At 35.3% G+C, this 25,342-nt stretch overlaps 1 pseudogene across 1 annotated transcript in view; it reads right to left on the minus strand.

Moving 5' to 3' along the window:
- Positions 1 to 733: 733 nt before the first annotated feature.
- The window catches only part of LOC149087044 (uncharacterized), an 84,129-nt pseudogene continuing 59,520 nt past the window's right edge, over positions 734 to 25,342 (minus strand). Inside the window, exons 3-6 of the transcript XR_016192568.1 lie at positions 15,775 to 15,995; positions 8,350 to 8,485; positions 5,106 to 5,233; positions 734 to 1,533 (exon numbers count right to left, since the gene is read on the minus strand). The product of XR_016192568.1 is annotated as an uncharacterized LOC149087044 (transcript). The remainder of the gene's footprint in view (positions 1,534 to 5,105; positions 5,234 to 8,349; positions 8,486 to 15,774; positions 15,996 to 25,342) is intronic.

Here is a 25,342-nt window from a genome sequence, read left to right on the forward strand (position 1 = left end):
GAAAAATCTTGACCAGAATTCTTACTAGCCATTATCTACTTTAAATCAATAAAAGAATAATTTATTAAAATTTATTGAATTTCATCAGTAGTGGTCGAGGGGTAGAACCATGGACTAAATTTGTTGAGGAATTTGCTATCATTGAAATGAAAGTTGTTTTTTGTTTTTTTTACATCTGGCAAGTAGTCTTAGGCATTATTGTATAAAACTCGCAGAGTGAGAGAGAGCACTAAATTTCTCAAATTAATTGGCAATTACTTAATTAATGATTATTTATTTATTAATCATCGATGATTATATTTTATTTACATCTTTTTTATATTTTTTTGTTAAAAAATCAAAGTTTATATCATAATGACTCATTGTATACTCACCGGAAGGAGGGAGGGAGGTCTGCTCAACCCCTGTGATTCACCCCTCTCATTTAACGTGGCCCGCGTAACTTCACAGAAATATTGGTGTGGCCCTCTCGGATTCAAAACATTGAATACCCTACTGTATCGCGTATAGAGACCTGCGGGCTTCAAAGAAATTTCAATGTGCCCCGCACTCCGCCACTTCGCCAGATGTTAAAGACATCTGGCATAAATAAGAAAAACACGTTTGAACTCTGCATCCCTATATTATGAGGATAATGGAGGGATAATTATGCTCTTTTGACAAGAAATTAAAACAAAAATCTGTACATTAAAAAAACCCGCTAACACCGTAGTTCTTAATTTTTGTATTCCATAAATTTATTTCCTGAAGTATACAAGAAGCAATTAACAACAAAACACATAGGTGTACCGTCAAATCATTGCTACATGAATATGAACCATTATTAAGGTAAGAACGGTTGACTTCATAATTACATGTCAATGGAAGGTTTTAATCTTTGATTATAACCGAAAAAATTGAATTATTCGTGAGAAATATTTTTTTGGGTTCATTGATCACAAATAACCAACGCAAGATAGTCATTCATTTACCTATCTTATCGTAACAGTACCTCCGAAACAGTACTTTTGTATAGATCGAAAAGAAAATGCACAAAATCTTACATATTCAGATTATGGTGTATTATTTGGTAAATCTCACATATACGTATCTTATTTTTCATAGATGAATGCGTCTCATTCGTGGGCTTTTCAATGGAGTCGTTCATGCACGAGCCCAAGTAGAATTAATCAAATCGATTTTCTCATACCAGTTAGTTGAATGCCGATCTTTTCATCATCAGCCAGAATTCATTTTTCAGGACGTACATATCATGAACGTTACTAAAATCAATAGTATGCTGCTCTGAGGAACGATTCCGAAATTTTTAGATGATTCGTTGTTGGTGTCGGATGGACTGTTCTGTCTCGAAATCAGCAGCTCTTTTGATATCGAAGTTACCAAATTTGAAATAGATGCTGCGCACGTTAGACGTATGTTTCCGTCTGGAAGTCTGCCGGATGCCATAGGTATGTTTAGGGCGGATGAAGCAGTCTCCAACCTGTCGGGATGACGGATGATTTCGTATGATGATGTTGGATCGTCCGGCATCATCTTGGGTCACCGTGAAAATGGAAACAAAAAAATTAATTATGAGGAGTATCTCTGCAACCGTTGACAAGTCAAAGGTACGCTCGTAAATTCGTTATTTGATTCAAAATTGATGAAAAAAAATGAAAGAATTGGTATGTTTCAATGTGGTTTGCGAAAGTTATTCTCACAAATGGTGATTTTTTTTCTGTGAAAAGAAAGGTTCAATTTTTTTGTTGATAGAGTGGTCAGGAAAACTAGTCCAGCAGGTGTAACGCCCGAGTGGCGCAGTGGTAAGATGCTCGTCTTCCATTATCAAGGTCCATGGGTTCCAAGCAAGTTCTTTACCTACCGAGCCAGGGGCAACCACTAATAGATGGAGGCTTCATTTCCCACCCAACTTCACTGCTTGGAAATTGCCGTATGGTGATATATAACCGGAGTTTGTATGCGGTAAAGTAGTCCGGCAAGTGATGTTGAACCTGAATCTTTTTTCAATCTCTTCTGCGTCAAAAACGTTCATAAAGCTGCAGCAGGTAATTCGTGGCTGAGATAAAACAACTGCACTAATAATGCTTTATCCACCAATTTCAACATCGCTATGAAAACCTTATGTGAGCACCAGTAAAGGAAAATTCAGAAATGAGCTGTTATAATCGTTCACCCTACATTTTATAGTACTCCGATTTCCATATTTCCAGAGTTCTACTTTCGAGCAGCGCTCTCTACCAACAGAATTTTGAACCATTCCTTTTCTATACTAAATGAAATGCCCCCCCCCCCATCCCTTCGTGAGAATAACTTTTCCGTAAACCGCATTCAAATATACCAATTCCTTCTAATTTTAAATTAAATAACGAATTTATGGGACACCCTGTATATTTTCAATTACAAGAAGCTTTTAAATTGCATGTGGTTTCTTAAAATATAATTTCCCTGAGGGGTTGTATACAACTATACATGCAAGATACATAAATGAATAAAAAATATTAAATTACCTTTTTACCAAGTGCACAAGTTCCCGTATGCCAAAAACCTCTAATTGGTGAAATATAGATGGTGCTCCGGGAAAGTAATTTTTGCAAAAACTTTCATATTTTTAAATTCAATACTCATGGAGATATTCAACTTAAAAATTTTCAAAAATTTTATCGCCAATGATTTAGAGTGGGATTCATTGAAAACTTGAAACTCAAAGTGTGGCAACAGGAAAAGAATGGTCAAGAAATTGAAACAAAAATCTCTGTACATTCAAAAACACCGCTAACACCGTAGTTCTTCATTTTTGTATTCCATAAATTTATTTCCTGAAGTATACAAGAAGCAATTAACAACAAAACACATATGTGCACCGTGTGTAAAGATAAGCTCATAGCTCAAGAATGGCCTTTCCAAAAATCATGTTCAAGTTGTTTCACAACAACTTGATTGTGTCGTTCCAACTATGTATTGACATATATAGTGACGGACTCGCGATGCGAGGATCCGGGTTCGAACCCCACAGTGGTGGTCGGCTGAAGTTGGTTTTCTGTGGTTCCCAACTTCAAGGCGCAAATGCGAGCCGATCTCCCCGTTAAAAAGTCTCGCCACAGAGAGCAACAGTCCTACAACGATAAATCATTCAATCATAACACTTCACTCATAGTTAGAGAAACTGGTGGCAGATGGCAGCACTACACATAACAAGTATTACAGAGAAACATAAAACTTCACGTCAGGTTTCACTACACGTACACGCACATTCCCGCATGTACCGATTCGTTGGGGGTTCCGCGGGGGCGGGGGTGTGTGGGCGGGGTGCATGTGTGGTGTAGCAGTAGTAGGTAGGGCCTCCAAAAAATGGCTCGGGTATCCATGATGTTCTTAAGTCAGCCACCTCGTTGGGCAATTTGCCTGTTGTGGCGTTGTATTTGTATTTGTATGTGTACCGTGTGTAAAGATAAGCTCATAGCTCAAGAATGGTCTTTCCAAAAATCAAGTTGTTTCACAACAACATATTCATTTACATTTCGCATGTGATCATTGGTTTGAAATAAGAACCACAATCGTTTTCTGCATTTTTTGCATCTTACGTAAATATGTCGTTATTATCTCTGAAAGATATGTTTACGTTATAGGTGTTCGTATGTGGCTGTTTTTTTTAACTTCTTGCTATTTAGGAGGTTGAATAGGTGTTTTTTTTATAATTCAAAATAGTTTTCTCAAGAGGAATAAGAAGTATTCGACACATTGGAAGATGGGAAAGCACTAATTTTTTAAAGCACAACAAAATAATCTAAATGAAGTGATCAATAGTTAAGATTACTCTACAGTACTGAAAATGGAGTTTTGAAGCTAAAAAAAAATTTCCAACACATTGGGTCGGTTTTTTGTGTCGCCAAAACAGTAATTTTTCATCTTCAAATATCTCAATAAATATTGCATTTAAAAACATGGAATTTTTATCGCGAATGACTTATCAGAGTGGTTCTATATTTCACTGATTGACAAATTTAAAATTTACTGATTTTAAAATTTAACGGGGACTGTACAATTTTTTTTTATTTCATAAATTCAAACATGTAATACATAAATTCCAATACATAATAAGCAAAATACACACACACATACTATAAAAAAAAACTTTGTAGCCTCAAGAGACTGAAAATTCCTTTCAGCAGGCATAAAGGAATTAATTATTTGATATATGTAGCTTTATTTTTATTTCTTTATTTCTTAATGCATACGATTCCCCCCCCCCCAAAAAAAAAATGTTATGACATTTTAAGAAATCGTGTATAATTCAAAAAATTAAAAAATTTTCGTATTCGGAAGTGTACTTCTAATGTTAATGGTTGCGCGGATTACACTGGGCACAAACAATTTGGATCACTCTGTATTATAAATCTTGGCGTGCAGAAAAGATTGCCTGGTAAAACAAAGACGCAACACTGCCTTAACCAATATTTAAAAGAACTTTAATAACCAAGAATTGTGCCTTATCTTCGTTTAAGTTAATAAATCTTCACACCGAAATCCAGAATATGATCCGTCTTGAAGCACCCACATGAGATCTCGGTGCCGTGGAATTTTATTATCATCCTTATACCGCGTGGAACTCGTTAAGAGCGCATCTGAGAAGCAAACTCCGTCCCTAGATACGGGAAAGCACCCATTTTCGAAGCAACTGGAATTATCTGGCATCACTCCCACAACGAAGATTTAGTTGCTTTAGAAATCCTAACTGCCTGCTCACCAACTGCTCCTTACTAAATTGTAGTTTAGAATCGTCCCAGAAAGATATGAACAAAACTTCCGTATAATAATAGCATATATGCGTGCGTGTGAATGTTGGCTTCTTCGCAAAAACTTCACCACAGATAACCGGTGAATCCCATTAGAAGGAACACGACTCTTTGCGAAAGATCGCTGCTTCGGTAATTGTATAAGCAGTTATGACTTTGAAGGGCCAGGCATATTTAAACTTAATTAATTAAATGTATATTATATCTCCGGGTCTCCCCTTATATTCATACTATAATGAATATAAGTTGCCATAAATAAATAGGGGAATGGAAAAAATTTGGAATCGGGGTTACAGACGAAGAGATACTCACCAGAAGATCATTGACGTACCAGCTGAGATTTGCGGCTGGTTTGGACTTTGATGAAGAGCAACGAATCGTCAGATTCTCGCCTTCTTCGGTTATTCCCCCGGATATGCTAGGAGATTCTTGAGGCGGAACTATTTGGCGAATTAAAGAACATTGTACGTTTTACATTGTACATACGTGCAAGTTATAGCATGTGTTGTACGTTTTCATACGAATGAGTGAAAAAAAAATTCACTAATCAAGATGGTCGAAATTGAATCGAACTTGGTTAGAGCTGCGATAACGGTAATATGGAAGAGTTATTTCAATAGGGGTCATTCAAGTATTACGTCAGCATCGAGGGGGAGGGGGTTTCGGATTTGCTGACTTTAGATGACAAGGGGAGGAGGCGGGTTTGAAGGTTGCTTATGTCATCAACCACCCCTTTTTGAACAGCTGCTGACGAAATTTTGCTGACGGGGGTGGGTCAAAAATGGATGAAAATCTGCTTACGTAATACTTGAATGGCCCCATAATAATTATAAAAAAATATACTTTAGGAAAAACCTCTAGAATGGGTACAAGACGGGGGTGTGGATCATATTTGTCCACCGTTGATGTGAATGTGTCTCTACTACAACTACTACTACTACTTAACCATACATGCACCTCGTACACATTCTGAATGTACCTGTGTATATAGAGGGTGACCCTGTGATTGCTAATGTGGCCTTTATCTCATCAGCATTTCGATACAGAGGTAAAGTTTCAGTTTGAAAAATGCTCAAAATAGGTTCAAAACTGACTCTGTACAAGTTTTCAGAGTGAAAATACAGTTTGTCACAAAATAAAAAGTCTAAATAAATTTTTACACGGTCCCCACTGCCCTCTGACTTCGGATTAGAGAATTTTTGGCTGCAAAAACATATTCAGAATGTAAAATGGCCAATTGCGAAATTTATTGACCGAGATACCATAAGGAGAAGGCGGACACAAAATGAATTAGGGTGCGTAAGTAGATCGTACGCTGTCAACAACAAAATGCGCAGTCTGCGTCATAAAAAAAGAGAAAAAATAGTAGACATCCACATCTGTTGTTGCTTACAGACAGATGGAACATAAACAATGCATAGATTTTGAAATCCCGGTTTTATTTTCTGTAGTATAATCTCAATTCTGCTTCACGCCGACTTCAATAAAAAATGATCATAACTTGACGAGCGAACTTTTTATATTTCCTTCTTCCTTCCCCAGTTGGTCGTAAGCGCGATAGATGACGACGTTTGCAGCGCTGCTATAGGACCGCAACTAGATACTTTATCACCTGGGGCATTTACTGGCGCCCCCCGTGAAATGTAAAAGTTGAAAAGTGAATTTGACGCCCCCCGCCCCTCTCAATTCCAGCGCCAAGGGCACCAGACCCGTCTTCCATTTACAGACTCTGAGTGCTCCATACAGAAGGAAACGATGCTTTTTATGGCGAAGGATGGAAGGAAAACATCTCAAAAACACACGAACTAATTAATTAGTTGAAAATTAATATTGATTAATTTGTGCGTTTGAAAAGCATTATCAAACTCTCCGAGATTAGTTATCAACCTATAACCAATTTTTATCAACTATATTCGGCAAAAATACTGGACTTTTTGCATTTTGAATATTTGTTTTTGCGGACAACATTTATCTTATTGAATGTTAGAGGACAGGGAGATCGTATAAAAATTGAGATTCTTTTTATTTTTCGACACACGGTATTAACGATATTTTCTTCTCGTGGCCCCCATTCTTATCCGGGCTCCCCCCCCCCACCTTCATCCAAGAGTGAGCCCCTTTATACTTATAGAATTCAATTTAAACAACACTTAATTTGTAATGAACAAAAATTTTATAAATAAAATCGAACTCTGTAACCCTGGGAAAGGCATGGATCCAGAAGATAGGTTGTCATCCCTCCAGAGGGCCAAATTATATAGGTGAAATTGTCTGAATAAAATACAGGACGATTTATCGAACCTTCACAATAAATCAACCTACTCTTGGGCTAAAGATTATAGTGAGCTTCCTTTTTGTGGGAATTTCATGCACGGCCGTCTCAACATGGGTCTCTGGTCAAATTATTCTGTTTCCCCCCATACTTAGCTAGAAGTAACAATTGACTTTTTTTGAGTACAAAATATCGTTGTGCAGGCCCCTTATGGATATGGTGCATTGGGTCATACCTTCACGGAGAGTAAGGTTTAAATGGCCTTAGTTCTATGGACAGCTCTGCTGAATTCTAAAAGTAGTCACATTTTTCCCACCGCATTTCACGTAAAAGCTTTATTTCTTCACAGCTCTTTGTTGGCCAATTTACCACTTGTCGTGGCTCCCTTTCTATCTGATTTTCACCCTTGTCCCCCCCCCCCAGAATATCCCAGGACCACAAGGGCCAATGCTCAAGATAATAATGGGTAACTTTTCCCCAGCCGTTACACTATCAAGACCCTTTATATAATGGCACATGCTATGCGTCCCATTTTTTGCGAGACTCGATACCCCTCACCCCCAAGCAATATAATTCATCTGTCCTGCCGTTTTCATCAGTCTGTATTGAAAAATATTTTCTTCTCAATTAGTAACTTTTCCTTCCAAGAATTCGTTAAATCACATATACGGGGTGGACAAAAAGTCCTTAGAAACTGTAAAAATTCATAAAAACCCGAAAAATAACCGAAATAAAAAGTGGTTTGTAGGGTTAGCATCGCTAGGTCACGAGCAGTTTTTATGTCGGAAAAAAAATAACTCAAAAACAGCCGATAGGTAACGCTGACGTACACAATTCCAAGAATAGATACGCAAGTAACGAACAGAATGCCTCCAAATCGTTTATTACAGCAGTATGTGTTCCACATCACCACCACCACAGGGGATAGCACATTGCAGGTGAGTCACAAAACCAGCAACGGCAGAGTGCAGCAGATCCACATACACGGTTTACAACGGTGAACTGATTGTGGATTAGGAGCGCAAGTTCTCATAACCGTCTCATTTGCATATTTTCACCGAAGTCGCTCGTACCAGCACCACCATCGGCTGTTTTTGAGTTATTTTTTTTCCAGTCTTAAAAAAATTACCGTGATCTAGCGATGCTAACCCTGCAAACCGTTTTTTATTTCGGTTATTTTTACGGTTTTTATTCATTTTTAAAGTTTCTACGGACTTTTTGCCCACCCTGTACTTGGTGTATATTGAATAGTTGAACATACTAAAAAATAATAATAATATCTACCATAGACAGTGACCTCTCTGTGAACTTGTACGCAACCGAAATATGGTTCATCAGCGGACACTTGGCACGTGTACCTGCCTTCTGTATCCAGACTTACATTCCTCAAATAAACTGTGCTCGGTCCTGACTTTGAAAGCTTTCAAATATTTAAAAAAATAGTATTATTATTATTCGCTGTATTATCATTATTATTTTCATCATCATCAACATGTGAATCAAAACGTATATAATATGTATATTCTTCGATCCAGAGAAAATGCAACACGTAATGGAGAGAACTGTAAAATGTTCCATGGGGGACTTCTTACCGAACAACTATGAGAGCTGAGGCAGAGGAAGTGAACAGTTAGTAAAACGAGCAGGAAACATTGACGCGCAGTATCTTTCTATGCTGATAGGTGACCTCCCTTCCCGCGACCCCCAAGAATATTCCATTTTTCTATGCAATATGGTGTAAAACTTCTATTTCCAATACTCCAACTATTCATATCGACTGAGATTCATTGAAGACAAAATTATTGTTTCAGATAATTTCTCTCACAAGTCCTTGAAATGAGCAGAGGATGAAACAGGATGCAAGACGTCACAGATTTAGTGCCGGAACAGCTATTTACACGCAGAGATCTTGACGGAATGTGATCGGCAAACAACTTGTCGACACAATTTCACAACTTCTTAGTTCCTGAAAAACGACGCCACCTTATGAAGGTCAAAGGATACCTTCTAGATTTTTCTGCTATCTTCTTGGATTATCTTCACACTTCTCCGTTGGCATCGCATCGGAGCTGTCGCCAAAAGCACCAAGTTTGTCGTTAACTTCGATCGGTTTACAAGAAAATGCACTACCTATTATTTACAGGTGGAAAAAAAATGACGTAAATGATAAGACATTAAATGACGACTATTTACATAATTTTCGTAACGGTATGAATGAAATTGTTCAGCAGCCTGATCCATCAAGCTTAAAGTAGGGCCACTATGGCGATCTACAATGCAGCCTTGCAGATAGAGAGAGAGGTTGTCCTACTTTTTTTCTTTTTTTAACTGCAAACGGAAGTCCTGACGTCCAAAGTTGTACTTAAGGTTCCTTAAAGGAGATAAGACGCGTCCAGCGTATTAAGGCTGAAACACACTACACTGACGTGACGTGATTATCATGTAATGTCAGAGACGTTGGGAGTTCTGATTCCTGGAAAACTTGTGACGTATAAATTATGTTACGTGCAACCCCCACGTCACAGAATTTAAACGAATCAGAATTCACAATGTTTCCGACATTACGTGAAATCACGTCACCTCATAGCAGTGTGTGTTTCAGTCTTTAGTCTCTACCTTCCATTGATATTCATCGGCAGGGCATCTGGGAATTCGAAATAACTTTCATCATACTTAATCCGTATCAAAACATTTTACAGGCAAACAACTCAGTAATGAAAGATAGCCTGGTATTTCCGGAGACCAATATCTAATAGTTCTGGTATTGGAACATTCCTTGTTTGTGTTGCAGTTTCTCTGAACAGCAGTATATATTTCAGACGTTAAACTGTTTTCAATCCTTCATCTACCACATTATGAAAAAAACAAAATAGTCATTATGTAAATTGTCTGGCAGGTCGTTTTATTTGTAATTAAAGCCTGAAAACAAAAAAAAATCAAAAATGATGTAGTACACAACAAATTAGCTAACCTGGTACAGTATTTGAAGTGCCTTTCAGCACTATAACGCTTACAATAAAAATAAAAAGTACTCTGATACAAATATGTTGATTAATACAGTTGGGTGAATACAATAAAACCCCTCTTAACGGACACCCCCTCAGATGCGGTAACCCTCGGGCAAATAATAATTTCCCTTGTATAATAAAAGTATGCATTTCTAACCCCTCATTAATATTCACTCCTCTTTAATGGACGAATTTTTTTATCCCATCGGTATACGCAAAAAAGAATTTTTACTGTATTTTAAAGAATTTTACCACCAAAAAAAGCCATAAATTGTGTTATAAATTTTTTACGGAACATTTTGTGGGAAGCAAGGTTTCAATTAAAGTTACTATATTGCACTAGAATTTTACTGCAATTAGTCTTGAACACTTTATTATTAGCCCTTTGTGTACCACATTATGAAAGAATGAAATAATTATCATGCAAATGTTTTGTTGGGTCATTCTATTTCTAATTATGGCCTAAAAATAAAAAAATATAGTAAACTTTTTTCAAAAAATTATTTATTACACATAACGATTTAATTAACCTGGTACTTGGAAGTTTCATCAGCACTATACGCTTACAGTAAAAATAAAAAATTATTTAAATTATTTAAATATGTTTGAATAATACATAACGGATTTTTTTTTATTTCACCGCAAAGAAAGCCATAATTTGTTTCATACATTTGTTAGGGAACATTTTGTAAAAGCAGTGTTTTACGGTACCACGCAAAATTACGATCAGTAAACACACTTTTAAAGGGTGAATAAATTATTTAAAGTATATACTAAAATACATCTAATGAAGAAAAGAGCTGTTGCTGAGGGAGAAAATTATGTAATAAAAATCATATAGGCCTGCTGGAAGGACTTCGTAGTCCCTTGGGGCTACATAGTGTATGTATATATGTGTGTGTGTTTTGTGTCGCGTAACATGTGTTTGTATTTGTATATTGTATTATATATTTGTATATTGTATTATATATTTGTATATTGTATTATATATTTGTATATTGTATTATATATTTGTATATTGTATTATATATTTGTATATTGTATTATATATTTGTATATTGTATTATATATTTGTATATTGTAATTTGCTGTTTGTTCGTTTTAATTAAAGAAAACAGGGGTGAAACATCTAACTGTACTCAAAACACTAGTTGTTAAACACTTGGGCTGTCATCTGATATTCGTAAGGTAGTTTTTTTCTAGCCTTTGTACATCAAAATAACAACGTAAACCCAACAACGTAAGTGATGTTTCGAGATTTAAAAAGAAACTGGCTTTTTGAAATGCTTTCAATAGTCATAGGGTTAATGAATTTTCACACATTTTTCATAAACTTTATTTTCATGCTGATATCTTCAGATAAGGCTGTAAGCGAACTACGAAAAAGACGATTAAAAATACAGCGTTTTAAACATACGAGTAGAAGGACAACGTCATAAGCCAATACAATGAGAATATGACGACGAGCCGAAATGCCCTGATCCAACGACAGGATGGTTCTACATATGGGAATGGTGGGGTCGAGGGACATTAATCATTTATTCGGTAATAATTCATTATTTTCTGTTCGAGCGTGTAATGAATAAATGGAATATGTTACTGAAGTAACAGACAAAAGCCTCCGGACGAAAGTGCAAACAGCAGCAGCTGAAGGCGAGTCATTTCATATCTAATTAGAGGCATCGGAGCTCACACGCACCGATAACTGCTCAATATGGTTCGACGCATTGTAAGACTGTTCTTCCATATTAATATGATATTATCCAGCTTTGTTGCACTCATGTCGTAAATTAGGACGATGTTATACTCTGTTTCAAGAAGTGGGAAATCGAGCGAGCGAATGAAAATACATTGAGAATGTATTTCACAATTTGCGAGATTAAATTGTTTCTGAATAAAACAAGAATCCAAAGTTTTCAATTGTCCCTTTTCTCGCTATCTGTTTAGGAAACATTTTATTCAGAAGAGAATTCACAGAGCTAGAATTCCTTTCAAAGGGAAACATTCACGCACCGTCGAATGTAGTATGCAAATTGATGAAGTAATTCCATTTCGGTACCTTTGTTTAAAAAGCGTCTGGATCATAAGCTAAGTGTTTAGTTAGCTTTGTTTAAGAGCAGCGATCAATGCCTATCAACTGCAACAGCGCGATAGGAAATAATAATTTTTCCATATTTATACATTGGCAATTAGTAATAACGTAAAATGAATGTAAGGAAGTATTGAGCTTACATGCGAGCGTAAATCACGTTATAAACCATAATTATCAAAACCATCTCCGGCCGTAACTATCTCCGCCTACTTGCCGCTGTGGTGGTCGATTGATTATAGTGACGGACTCGCGATGCGAGGATCCGGGTTCGAACCCCACAGTGGTGGTCGGCTGAAGTTGGTTTTCTGTGGTTCCCAACTTCAAGGCGCAAATGCGAGCCGATCTCCCCGTTAAAAAGTCTCGCCACAGAGAGCAACAGTCCTACAACGATAAATCATTCAATCATAACACTTCACTCATAGTTAGAAAAACTGGTGGCAGATGGCAGCAGCACTACACATAACAAGCATTACAGAGAAACAAAAAACTTCACGTCAGGTTTCACTACACGCACATTCCTGCATGTACCGATTCGTTGGGGGTTCCCCGGGGGGGGGGTGCATGTGTGGTGTAGCAGTAGTAGGTAGGGCCTCCATGATGTTCTTAAGTCAGCCACCTCGTTGGGCAATTTGCCTGTTGTGGTGTTGTATTTGTATTTATATTTGTAAGGTATTTGAGACCATACCTACAACATAACCTTGGTTGGGGGGAGGGGGTATAGAGAAGAGATACGAGTGCTCTTGTGAGCGCACACAAGACTTGAGCTATGAAAAGAGACTTGATTTCTTGAATATGTTTACATTGGAGGAAAACACAGGTGCCAGGGAGATATGATCGAAGTGTTCAGAATATTCAACGGGATGGATGGGATGGACCATAACTTATTTTTACTCCGTCAATCGACTGCTTCGACAATGGGACGCCAGTATCGTTTATTAAGGAACAACTTCAGGTTGTGGTATTATTCTCTAATAGGGTTGTTAATAAACGAAATAGCTTACCTCCGGGGATCGTGACTTCTAGCACAATTGACACGTTCAAAAAGAGAAGTACGATAAACATATTGGGATAAATCGAGAAGCTATCGATAATTAGATAAGGCAACCATAATTTTTTATGGGCAATGTATTAGTTACTATTAATAATAATTTTCGAGACACATGCTTTATATTGGGTTGCTGTATTTTAGTTATATTTGACATCCATATTTTTTATATACATCTTTTTCCGGTCACCTCGTTGGACAATTTGCCTGTTGTGGCTTTTGTGTTCCTATTTGTATAATACTTTCTCTAAGCTTCGATTATATTTAAAGGATCCACGTCGAGGAATACCCTTCGGAGCAGTTGCAGACATTCTTTAGGCAATATACTGCTCTATTCATACCATCAACAAATTAGGCAGCACCAGCAGCATCCGCAATTGTTTCATTCAATGCTATTTATCATATCGAAGACCTGTATAACTTAGAACCAAGTGTGTACTGAATGAATGAACGCCAGGGGCTCCGCCACTGGACTTATCCCGTTGCCGAGATCTCTTCCAGCCCAGCTTTCATGGCAGAATCTGGAACAAAGTGAGTGCACCTAACAGTCTGAGTGTGTAGCTAGTGTTGTATCTGATATTTTAGTGCTGTCATCTATACTTCAAATTGTGAGTGAAGTGTAATGATTGAATATTTGTAATGTTGTAGGCCTGTTGCTCTCTGTGGCGAGACTTTTTAACGGGGAGATCGGCTCGTATTCGCGCCTTGAATTTGGGAACCACAGAAAACCAACTTCAGCCGACCACCACTGTGGCGCCGGTGGGGTTCGAACCCGGATCCCCGCGATGCGAGCCCGTCACTTCGACCAATCGACCACCACAGCGGCACCAAGCGTGTACTGCTTTGTATGTTAAAAATGTCATTTTTAAAAGCACCAACACTTGCAGAAATCAATCAGTGAAGCCAGCTTTTAGACATTAGAACGTAAACGATCTGAAATTAATTCACTTCAGTCATTTAACGTGTTATTTCACATGCATGATATTGATATAACACAGTATTCGTACGTACGTACAAACATTCTTCATTTTGAACAGTTTCCCAGTGATAGAAGAAAAATTTCAAGTTAGTCCAGAATTATTTACATTTTTTCTTTTATATGTAGCTAAAAAAAATATTATTAATATTCTTTTTTTCTGAATTTTTTTTACCGAGAAAAAAATATGAATTTTCATGAAAAATAGTCGCGGAATATAAATGGGCCTTTTTATCATAAAAAGGTAGGAAACTGAATATGAGTTTCGAATTTTTCATTGAAGAAAATATTTAACCCTTTATAGTTCACACCCATAAAAACGTGTTGAAATTTTCTTTTTTACAAAAACGAATTTAAATTGATGCTGATATATTTTTACTTGAAACAATACACATCAATAGAGCAATTCAATTAATTAGTGAGGACTTTGTGTTTCGCGGAAATCGTTAATACAGAGTAAAATACAGTTTTTGACTTGATTTTACTACTATCTATGAATAGATAAAATCTTTCTTAGCAAAATTGAATAGTTGTTAATTTGAATTTTGTTTCTTGTCCACTCAGTTTTGTGCGCGTTTATAATTGACACCAACAAGGAGAGAATCAACTCTTTCTAGCTAAAAAGTATTACACTTATGTAGTAGAGTATTTTGCACTGAAATGACACTAAAAAGGATGTACTTTCTAAAATACCAAAAAAAAGTTAGAAAAGAAATTAGTATAATGGCTTTTCAGACCTCTTTACCATGTATATTCAAATATATACAGGATTATACAAATACAAATACAAATACAACGCCACAACAGGCAAAATGCCCAACGAGGTGGCTGATAAAAAGATGCCCATAAAAATATGGATGTCATATGTTTCAAAAATACAGCAACCCAATTAAAAATGCAATTAACACAAATTACAAACAATATATACACATGATAAAATAAAATGGTATGGTAAAATATTATGGAGATTAATAAACTATAAAGTGTTGGTTCCAATAATAAGACAGGATTGCATGCAATTTGTCAAGTGTGTCTATACAAAACATACTTCTTAGCTACGGAAATGCATAAAATTTTGAAAAGGGAAGAGATGTTTAAAACCTTGCAGACCCTGCAAGATCCTGGTTCCACAAATGTGTTTGTTTCATTTTCTCTCTGTAGATTTTTTTCAGAGAGTTATGCCCTGACTTAAAGAATTATGTGTTTTGAGTTAAAAATACAGTGAATATGAACTTTCGGGGAGTTCGGCTTCCAGGAGAAAGTACCTCCAGGAAAAGTGTAATTTATTGCATAAAATTCAGCAATAAAATTTTTTTTAAAATTGTATGTGAAGATAAATATACCTTGTATTAACTTGGCTGAAAAAAAATGGAACGAGGTGAATTATTTCTTCACAAAAAAAAATTAAAATGCAGAAAAATGAAAAATAGACATTTATATTTTTATAGAAAATCACAATATCCAATAAAAATACAAATATATTAAAAACAATTTACTTCTTTTTTTTGATTAACTAATTCAACCTCTTCCATCACGATCGATGATGCGATTTTAAAATTAATAAATTTATACGTTATACGATGCTCACATCAACGGTGATACCGGAAGCGGGAAAAGCCATGTACTGAGGTGTTAAGCTCGGAAAAAACCTGTAGAACTCGACGTCGTCCTTGTACTACTTGATGGAATAGAGCGTCTCTTTTCCGAGATCGTACAGGCAAGTCAAGTAGGCCGAATCTCCAGGGATCAAGAATGACGGTACCTCGAACTTGGTGATTCTCAGGGAAGACAGCAATCTAGCGAGAAGACCTGAAAATATACAATGATATTTTACTTATTTAACATAAATTAGTTTTAATTTTTCTTTTCTTAAGTGTCCGACTACGTTCGGACACTTAAGAAAAGTCTTAAAGTCTTAAAGTGTCCGACTACGTTCAAGAGCACTTTTCTATAAAATGGCAATGGAATGAACTTTAATAGCACTTTGTGATAGAAAGTGTCTCGCTCAAAATCGCCAAAACAGTAAGAAATTTTGGAAAATATTAAGAAAAATATTAAGAAATTTTGGTCTACCTATGTCATTTTCTATGAAAAGGGTCATTTTCATGTCAAATTTTAGGCAAAATTCACGTATATTCGAAACACGATTGCACAAAATTATTTTAATGAAATGTTTTGTAATTTTCACAGTACATTAAACTATTGATGTTGTTGGTTATGAAACAAAATTTAGAGGATTGAGTGATGTTCTCATGAGTTATACCCAAATACGTTAATGTACGTATGAATTTTTTGAAATTTCATCCAACGTTTCGTCTATAAAACACTGTAATTCCAAAAAACATGTGTAATAGACCTTCGATTTTGATCCATTACCTCAAAAATATATAACAAAATATTATATTAAAGTTTCGTAATGATACAATGAATAAATTTTTAGAAATCATGTCACAGACTCAAGTAAAATATCAAAAATATCATTCATATCGTTAAACATGTTTTAAGTTTTTATTCACGTATTACTTGCATGTAGAAACGCAACACAAGAGTGGACGTACCTTAGGTTCTGAGCGTCATATAAACAAAGCAAGGCCTGTTTTTGAATCACAAAAATAGGGCTTTCATAAAAGATATAAAAATCGATATTTTCTTCAAAAATGACATTTTCAACGTAGTGGATATCTTAATAGACGACAAGTTTGAAAAATTCAACAGAAAAAAATGGAAAGCCTCGCTATGGAAATATATATGAAAAACATATATACAGGGTGTGCTGAAATCAATGGGAACATTTGAAAAAAAAGAATAAAAAAGGGACGAAACGCGAGAGAAATGCACCGTTCGCAGCATTGGCGTTTGGGGAAAAAGAAAAATTTTCAGTGTCAGAAAATTAGCTAAAAATTACTGAAGAAAATAATGCAGACTCAAATTCCAGGAAACCCCCGTGTAATTGAATTTTGAGAGCCAATGAATTTTGAAGAATATGCTGCATTTTCCAGAATCTGCTGCATCATCTATTAACCTTTTTAAGGTACTCGACTACTACTTTTCTCGTCACTTTTCTTTAAAATGATACTTGAGTGAGCTTTGATAACATTTTTTTGATAGAAAGCGTCCCAAAATGATGAAAACTGTAATAAATTTTGAACTACCTATGGCGATTTTTATGAAAAACGCATTTTCTATGTCAAATTTCATGCAAAATTCCCGTGATATTCCAAACACGATTGCAAAAAAAATTTTTCGCAGGAGCTAGTAATTGTGCAGATTATGAACCGAAATCTAAAGAATTGTATGACATGCTCATAAGTTACACTCAAATATGTTAATTTAAGCCTACATGTGAATTTTTTTAATTTCATTCTATATTTCGTATATAAAACACTGTAATTCGACAAATATACGTTATAGACCTTAGATTGTGGCTCATAATCTCAATATACATAGGGGCTATATATCAGTAGTTTCTGTGCTCTGCCGCTTATAAAGGATAAACAAATTTTATAACCGATTTTGAAGTTCTGTATAAATTTAATTCAGGTCATCACAGCTGAGACGTTTGCACGTTTGGTTCTGAGACCGCATCATGTTGTTATCGCAAATGGTGGATATTTTGACAGTATTTTGATAGTACATTTTTTTTCAGAAAGAAATGTCATCTGTTTCAAACATTTGGAATTAATTTTGAAATTTATTTTAGTTTCATATCTACCAGACATGAGTTCATTTGCAAATTTCATTCCCAGATGACGCTCTACAGTACGAATTCAAAATATATTGTATAGTGAGCTCTGCATTTCTCGATTTTCTTCAAAACTGTCTATGTTCTCCCATAGCAAAAAATCATGATTGCCCCCCCCCCACCCACTTTGAATTATCCAAAAAAAGTTCAAATTAAACAAACAATTTCAACATTAGATTAGGTAGAAAAGTTCAAATCTCATTGTATATACATCACATCACTTTCTCCAAATCTAGCCATGAAAATTTTAATGGCTGTGTGAAAAACGTGCAAAAAATATATAATTTTTTTTCTCTTTCGATGTTTTCAATATGTTCAATTTCGAAGTTGAGGTGCCCTTTTCCAGACACCGTGCACGTATGCGTCCACGCGTGCACGGCTTATATCATCCCATAGAAAAAAACGTATATCCATAGAACTCAGCCTGCAGATAGCGTTTCTGAAAATGCAGTAGACTAGCCGATATTCGTATCAGGCTTGCAAATTCTAAATATTTGAGTGTCAGACTTTAAAACCATCGGGGATCTCAAATAGACGTCTCTGGACATGTTTGAAATATTTCTCTTACATACACATGAGAGAGGTCAATATGTCTTCTTTTTCCCCCTTCAATGATAGAGGGTATTCCAAGAAACATTTCACTATATCGTTTGGCATTTCTACGACAGAACCTATAACTGATGTCGAGATTCGGAATGTTTCTAGATTTCGATGTTGAGTTTCAGAGATTGAAACACGAGCATTGAGTCATGTTTCGGATAGTAATCTGATATATACCCTAGAAAAGCGATGCTGATAAAATACATGGTTTGGAAGGGATAAAAAACGTTGACAAACACACATATAGATAGCTGTGAAAGACGAGAAAGATAGGTTATTGTATACTTTGGATTTCTACAATTTGAAGAATGGAATATTTTGTTTGACACGTTTTATCATTCCTTGAATGCATTATTATTGTATGAGTCAAGAGATGATATCGTCGGCGTTCAAGTCGTTTTGAGATTTGCTCAATTTCAACTTTTCAGTCATTATAAAAAAATACAGGATGATTATAAATAAACTGACACTTCTCAAACGCATGTGACGCCCATTCTGATGGAGGTATTTCGATGAAATTGCATAGCCAAAACGGTAAATGCGCCATGGGGAAAAGAAAGATTTAATAATTAAAAGAAAAAAAAATAGTTCAATTTTTGACCGCCACATAAGAAGGTGGCACTTTTAATCGCAGTTATTATTTTCCCATGGTCCAATAACGTATATATACCAAGTTTCAATGAAGTACGTCAACCACAACGGGCTCTACATAGGTCGGAATAGTGTCAGCGTAATTTCAACTGAAAAAAATTATAATAAAATGAGTAGTGTCAGTTGAGAAGTTATGCTAACACTACTCTGAGCTATTAGCACCCTTTGTGGTGGATGTACTTCGTTAAAAGTTGTTATATACGTTATTTTGACCATGAGGGCAAGAGATAAATGTGGTAAAAAAGCGCCACTTTTTCCCCTGGAGGTCAAAAATCAAACTTTTATATTTTATTGAATCTTTATTTTTCCCATGGTCCTATATACTAAATTGGTCAAAGTGCCTCCATCAGAGTGGGCGAAAAAATAACATCTGAGCAATGTCAATTTATTTTAAACCACCCTGGAGTAAAAATTATTTTAAAGATTTCTAACTCGTACAGTAGATTTACTGATGTCTGGTTGATGTAGATAACTGTTTTAAGTTTTACTGCGATACGGCGTCATCTGTGAGTGACATTTTGAACTTCTTTTATTTATCAAAAGAACTCTAAGCTCCAAAGCTATTCCAAAGCAAACGGCACTTTATGTCAATTGGTTGATTTTTCATTGATTGTTGAAATGTGTCATAGACTGACAAGTACCGGTACTTCGTTAAAAAATATTACAAATTATTTGAAGCCCTCAGCATCATAATATTTTTATTTAACGGAAATTGGTAACCTATACCAATCTCAAGAAATGAATGTAGGAATGTTATTATAAGACTCCCATGTTGAACCGTAATGGTACACGTGGAAGATATAATAACAAGCTTGGGGGATCTCTGACTCAGCTTCTCCTTCATATAACACGTACCGATTACACATTCCCCTGCGGAATTTCTAACGAATCGGAACCTGTTGTGTGAGTTTGTGTTGCATGGCCTTAACGTATTTATGGTGTTAGAATTGTCCTTATTTCGTGTCCTGGCAGGTGCTACCATCTGTGTTCCATATTTTGAAGTAAAAATTATAAATGCTTGAATTTCCTATATACATGTTAAGTACCACGTTGAAAGTCTGCCTGCTCTCTACGGAACGACTTCTTCAAATTCAAATCGGAGACTATCTCACATTCGCGCCTCGAATTTGGAAAACCAACTTCAGCCGATCACCACTGCGCCGTCAACGGATTTTAAACCTCGATCCCCACGATGCGAGTCCAGCACGATGCCCACACGAACTCACACACAGTGATGTCTTTCTCTCTCTCTCTCTCTCTCTCACTCCAAATCAGCTGTAAAAATGATAAATATATCATCTAATTGAGAAAAATTCTAATTTAAAAAAGGTAATTAAAATTACCTAATTTAAAATTTAAATTAAGTAAATTAATTTTGTAAATAAATCAACGAATTGAATAAATAAAATAAATTAAAATTAAATTGAACGAATAAATCATTGAATTCAGAAAAACTACCAAAGCTAAATTAATTATCAGTATATTTATTCTTAATTTTCAGAATTATTTTCGGTAATAATAAAAACTTATGAAACGATAGACCGTATTTTTTACATTAAAATATTAATTATTGTGAAAAATTAAACTCAAAGTATTATTTTTGAAGAAATTAAATTCACACATTGCATTAATAAACTGGAAAAAGTGAACTGTCAGACGAAAAATGTAAGCTGTAATAAATAATCACCGAAAATTGGATAGATTTTCTCAATGAATATATACGGGGTGCATAGTAAACAGGGACGTGTCATTTTACTGACGAATCGTTGATCCTGCAGGTGTATACTCCCAGTTAGAAAAAGTTTCTAAATATCGTGTAGTAATCAAATAAGTCATTCGTGTTTCAAAGGGCCGTATAATTATTAAAATTTTTAAAAAAAATCAACTTTTTATACAGTTCTTGTTCGTCCCAAAACTCAATTAGAAAGTTGTTTCTCTCTCTCTGTCTCTAGATGCCAATAAAAAATTCCATGTTTCTAAGTACAATATGCACTGAGATATTCGAATTCGAAAACGGAGGAAATTTGAGAGTTTTGAATTTTCTGCGTTAAATGCGGGAAGAACGGGTTTTCCGCATTTAGAGCTGTTTTTTCCCCAACTATCCGCCATCTTTCGAACTCGAATAGCTCTCATGGAAACGGTTTTTTTCTATCAGAAGAGACAGGAGCAACAACTTTCTAATTGGGTTTCAAGACAAACGGGGGACTGTATAAAAAGTTAATTTTTTTCAATTTAATAACTATACAAAAAATCACTTTTAACATGAATGGCAGATGTGAATATTACCAGTTATATTGGAAGTATACCTCTACTATCAACGGTTCGCCAATAAAATTCTATACCCCGTGTTTGCTATGCACCTTTACATAACAATTTTCCCATTTTTAAAAGAAATATAAATTACTTAGCCGCCGGCATGAATTCACAGCATCAACGACGTCTATTGCGATCACGAGATTACATATTCGTGTTAGATGTCTGTTATTTTACAGGATAAACATAGCTCCAAGGAACATTAAAATACACAAAAGTATTTCCTAAGATACACGAAGTTTATCTAATCAAAATTGCGTATTTTTCATTATATACCTAGAAACATAACTTCAGAGTTTATCTTTGGAAATACTAAATTCTTATTTTAAAATGTTACTGTAAAGTTTGAGTATTTTTTTTATAACATATATTTCATTTTTTATCATGGAAATACTTTGAAATAAAAGATTGGTGTGAACGTGCAAACAAAGAGACATTTCGAAGTTTTCTGGTAAAAGAAAACTTGTGTAGTTTGCATCAGTTCTGCCAAAACAAAGAGGAAATCTTGTCGTCGAAGACTTCGATTTTTCTCATAATAACTAACTTAATATACGTTGATCGTCAAACTTCTTCCTTGAATAAATATATACTTTGAAACGAGAAACCATTCACTCGAGAAAAGGATAGGATAATGATGATATTTTGTGTCCCGTAAATTTGCATTAACTCACGGTAAATCTGTTTTAAAACCCTACAGCGCATTAACTCGTCTCCGATCGAGCAACCCGATTGCATGCACTTTAATCACGGATTGGAAATTCAAAATTAAGAAATAACAGAACGTCGTCGACTCTTGAATGGCAACACCATTTAATATTATGTAATCGGATGACATAATGGGATTACTCCACTGATAACGACCAACGTGGATTTTCCTTTTGAAGAGATTCACTCGGGCGTGTGTACTTAGAAAGTTTTGAAGACGCAGTTTAAGATCACTGAAAATAATTTTCCGATGCATCGCTGGAAGTATTCATTTCAAGGATTCAATCTTTATTGGGGCATTGAGAAAACTTAACGCGGAAAAGAAAGAACATGAAGAGCATGTCTCTGAATTACGGACTTCTAATGCCGTTTAGGCTGAAGTTATTCAAGTAACACAGTTACGGTAGTTACGAATGTTCTTTCTTCGAATTGAAAATTTCGTCTTAATGTGAATACGTCTTTGGAATCGGCAGGGCTCCCACTCGTCCAAATTTTCTAAAAATGTCCTACTTTTCCTACGTTTTAACCAAATCCTATCAACAAAATTAAAGTGTATTATTAAGTGTAATTTATTTTAAATGAGGAGGAATCATCCATATATTGCCAAGTAATACAAATGTAGTATATTGCAATTAATGATTCTGCCAAAGCAGAGAAAAAAACATTTTTTTTCATTTCATGTGGATGGTGTATGTATACTATTTGGTTTATTAATTTTCTTTTGCTTAGTTTCGTGGTTCAGAAACTCATTTTGTGTTCATGTGTTGAATAATTAATTGTGTTGACGTCATTAAAAATGTCTGTGTGGATGGGAAAAAATTGTATCTACCACTTCATGGTCTTGGACTATTAATTTTATAGTAACTAACATTCATCATTCAAAATTATAGTACACTTTTTGTGTATAGGTGAAACAACAGTTTTCATCGCAATGCAATTGGATACATAGGCGTATTGTAGGTCATGTGATTTTGATGCTACCCAATAGTATGGGTAGCAGCATCAAATATGTATGCGTCTTATGTATTTTTAGGACTTGCAACGGCACAAACAATGTTTACAAAGCTCTGCAAAGAGCTAGAAATGTTTTGCAAGTCAAAAACGATGACGCTGGCATTTTTAACAGTAAAAAATATAAACAAATCTCTTCAAAACAGAATGGATAGCTCAGTAAAACCATCCGGTTCATCTTGACTTGTTTGAATTGACTTTGTAATTTACTCATCACATTTTGCACTGGGCATTTGGAAGTGCTCTCGAAGTAGGTTTAAAAAAATTTCGTCTTCATAATTTGCTATGCATCCAGAAAGAAAGTTGACAGACTGGACTTTGGAACACTCCTTGAAAAAAAGGAATGTAATATAGGCTATCGTGAAGAGGAGAGACGGAAAAGAGTTATCTGTGGTTGCTAGTACGCTGCTTTGTCACAAATTGTTTTTCTTACCAAGTCGTTTCTGTCATTTTGCTTAGGCTCGAGTCAATCATATACGATACAAAATTATGGTATGAAACAAAAGCTATTTTTAACTTTTTTCTGGTGATTTTTTATTGTGCTATGATATTATGTTGTTCCTACTTTTTCCAATATTTTGAGTGAGAGCCCTGTATCCGCTATCTGGCTGAACTGGTTGCAAGATCGAAAAGTTGATAAGAAAATGGATCTCAAATCAAACGTTTTTCATACAATATAGGCCTACAGCAGAAATAGATGTTATTTATCTATACTGACACTTCCCATTTTAAAATATTCTCTCACACACAAACAATTCTCTTTCCCCCTTTAATAGGAGCATCTCTTCAAGATACATATTTAAGTACCACGTGAATGAAACTATAAACCAGTCGGTCACAGGTAAACGTTAATGCTGTATACAAGCAGATCTTTTCGAAACAATATCGATATCTTTGCGAAGATACATCGTTATCCATACTGTTGCGTTTCGAAGTCGGTTACCGTTTCTTACTTACGAGGTCATGAGGCGTCGTGATGGTCTCGCATCACGAGGACCCGGGTTCGATCATCGCAGGTGGCACAGTTGTGGTCCGCTGAAATTGATTTTCTGTGGTTCCTAACTTCGAGGCATGAATATGTAAAAAGATCGTTAAAATTCTAAAATTAAATATAACGGAACAAATAATGATGAAACATTGTGTTTTTTGCACGAATTTGATAAGATACATTTCCATAAGTCATCGATAGATGGAGTCGGTATGTGATATGTGAAGCGTATTTACGTATAGTCATCCATAAAATGGATGAATACACACATGGATTCTCTCCCTCTTTCCATTCAATCCCTGGAACACATACTACAGTAATAAACGATTTGGAGGCATTCTGTTCGTTATTTGCGTATCTTTTCTTTGATTTGTGTACGTCAGTGCCACCTATTGGCTGTGTTTTGTTATTTTTTTCCCTGTGAAAAAATTCCCGTGATCTAGCGAGGCTAACCTTGCAAACCACTTTTTATTTCCGTTATTTTTTAGGTTTTTTATGAATTTCTAAAGTTTCTGCGGACTTTTTGGCCACCCTGTATAATCAGTTAGGCAAAAAAACGTTTTGTTAATTAGAAGAAGAAGTAAAATAATCTTCTGATTAAAACTTCAAAAAAAAGTGAAATAATTATAATTTTAAATCGGAATATTTAAAAGAAATTCCGCATATAGGACTTTTGTGAGCACCAATATGAATATTTCTCGAAATGAATATCGTCTTTATTGTATTGAAAAACTTTTAACTTAAATTTTTTAACTTTCAACCGTAAAATGCAATAGCTCTATTCGGTTTGAAGTCTGTTATTAATTCCAAATACTCTTCACTGTAGTCGGAAGGAATCCTCACAGAAATTATACGGTTCAGGTAATTGCTTTTACTTCCAATTCGTGACTCAAGAATAGAAGCATATTCACACTTAGCGAAACTTCGTTTACTCTATTGGCTTCGGAAAATGCCTTGATTAACCAATCCCAGATCTTACTACGTATTTGTTTATTTATAAGGAAAATGATATCCAGCGGCTTGAACGACCTAGCACGACTCAACTGGAAGCCAAACAGTTACACACAATCATAAAATGAAGATAGCGTTTGGAAGAATTCATGAATTTCACGGTGTTAAGTTTAAAAAATTCAATTAGTTTCTTTT

This window comes from Pholcus phalangioides, unplaced genomic scaffold, assembly GCF_987345545.1.
Source record: "Pholcus phalangioides strain wild (caught in Gottingen) unplaced genomic scaffold, Ppha-v1.0 ptg000004l_1, whole genome shotgun sequence".
In the NCBI taxonomy this organism is placed as follows: domain Eukaryota; kingdom Metazoa; phylum Arthropoda; class Arachnida; order Araneae; family Pholcidae; genus Pholcus; species Pholcus phalangioides.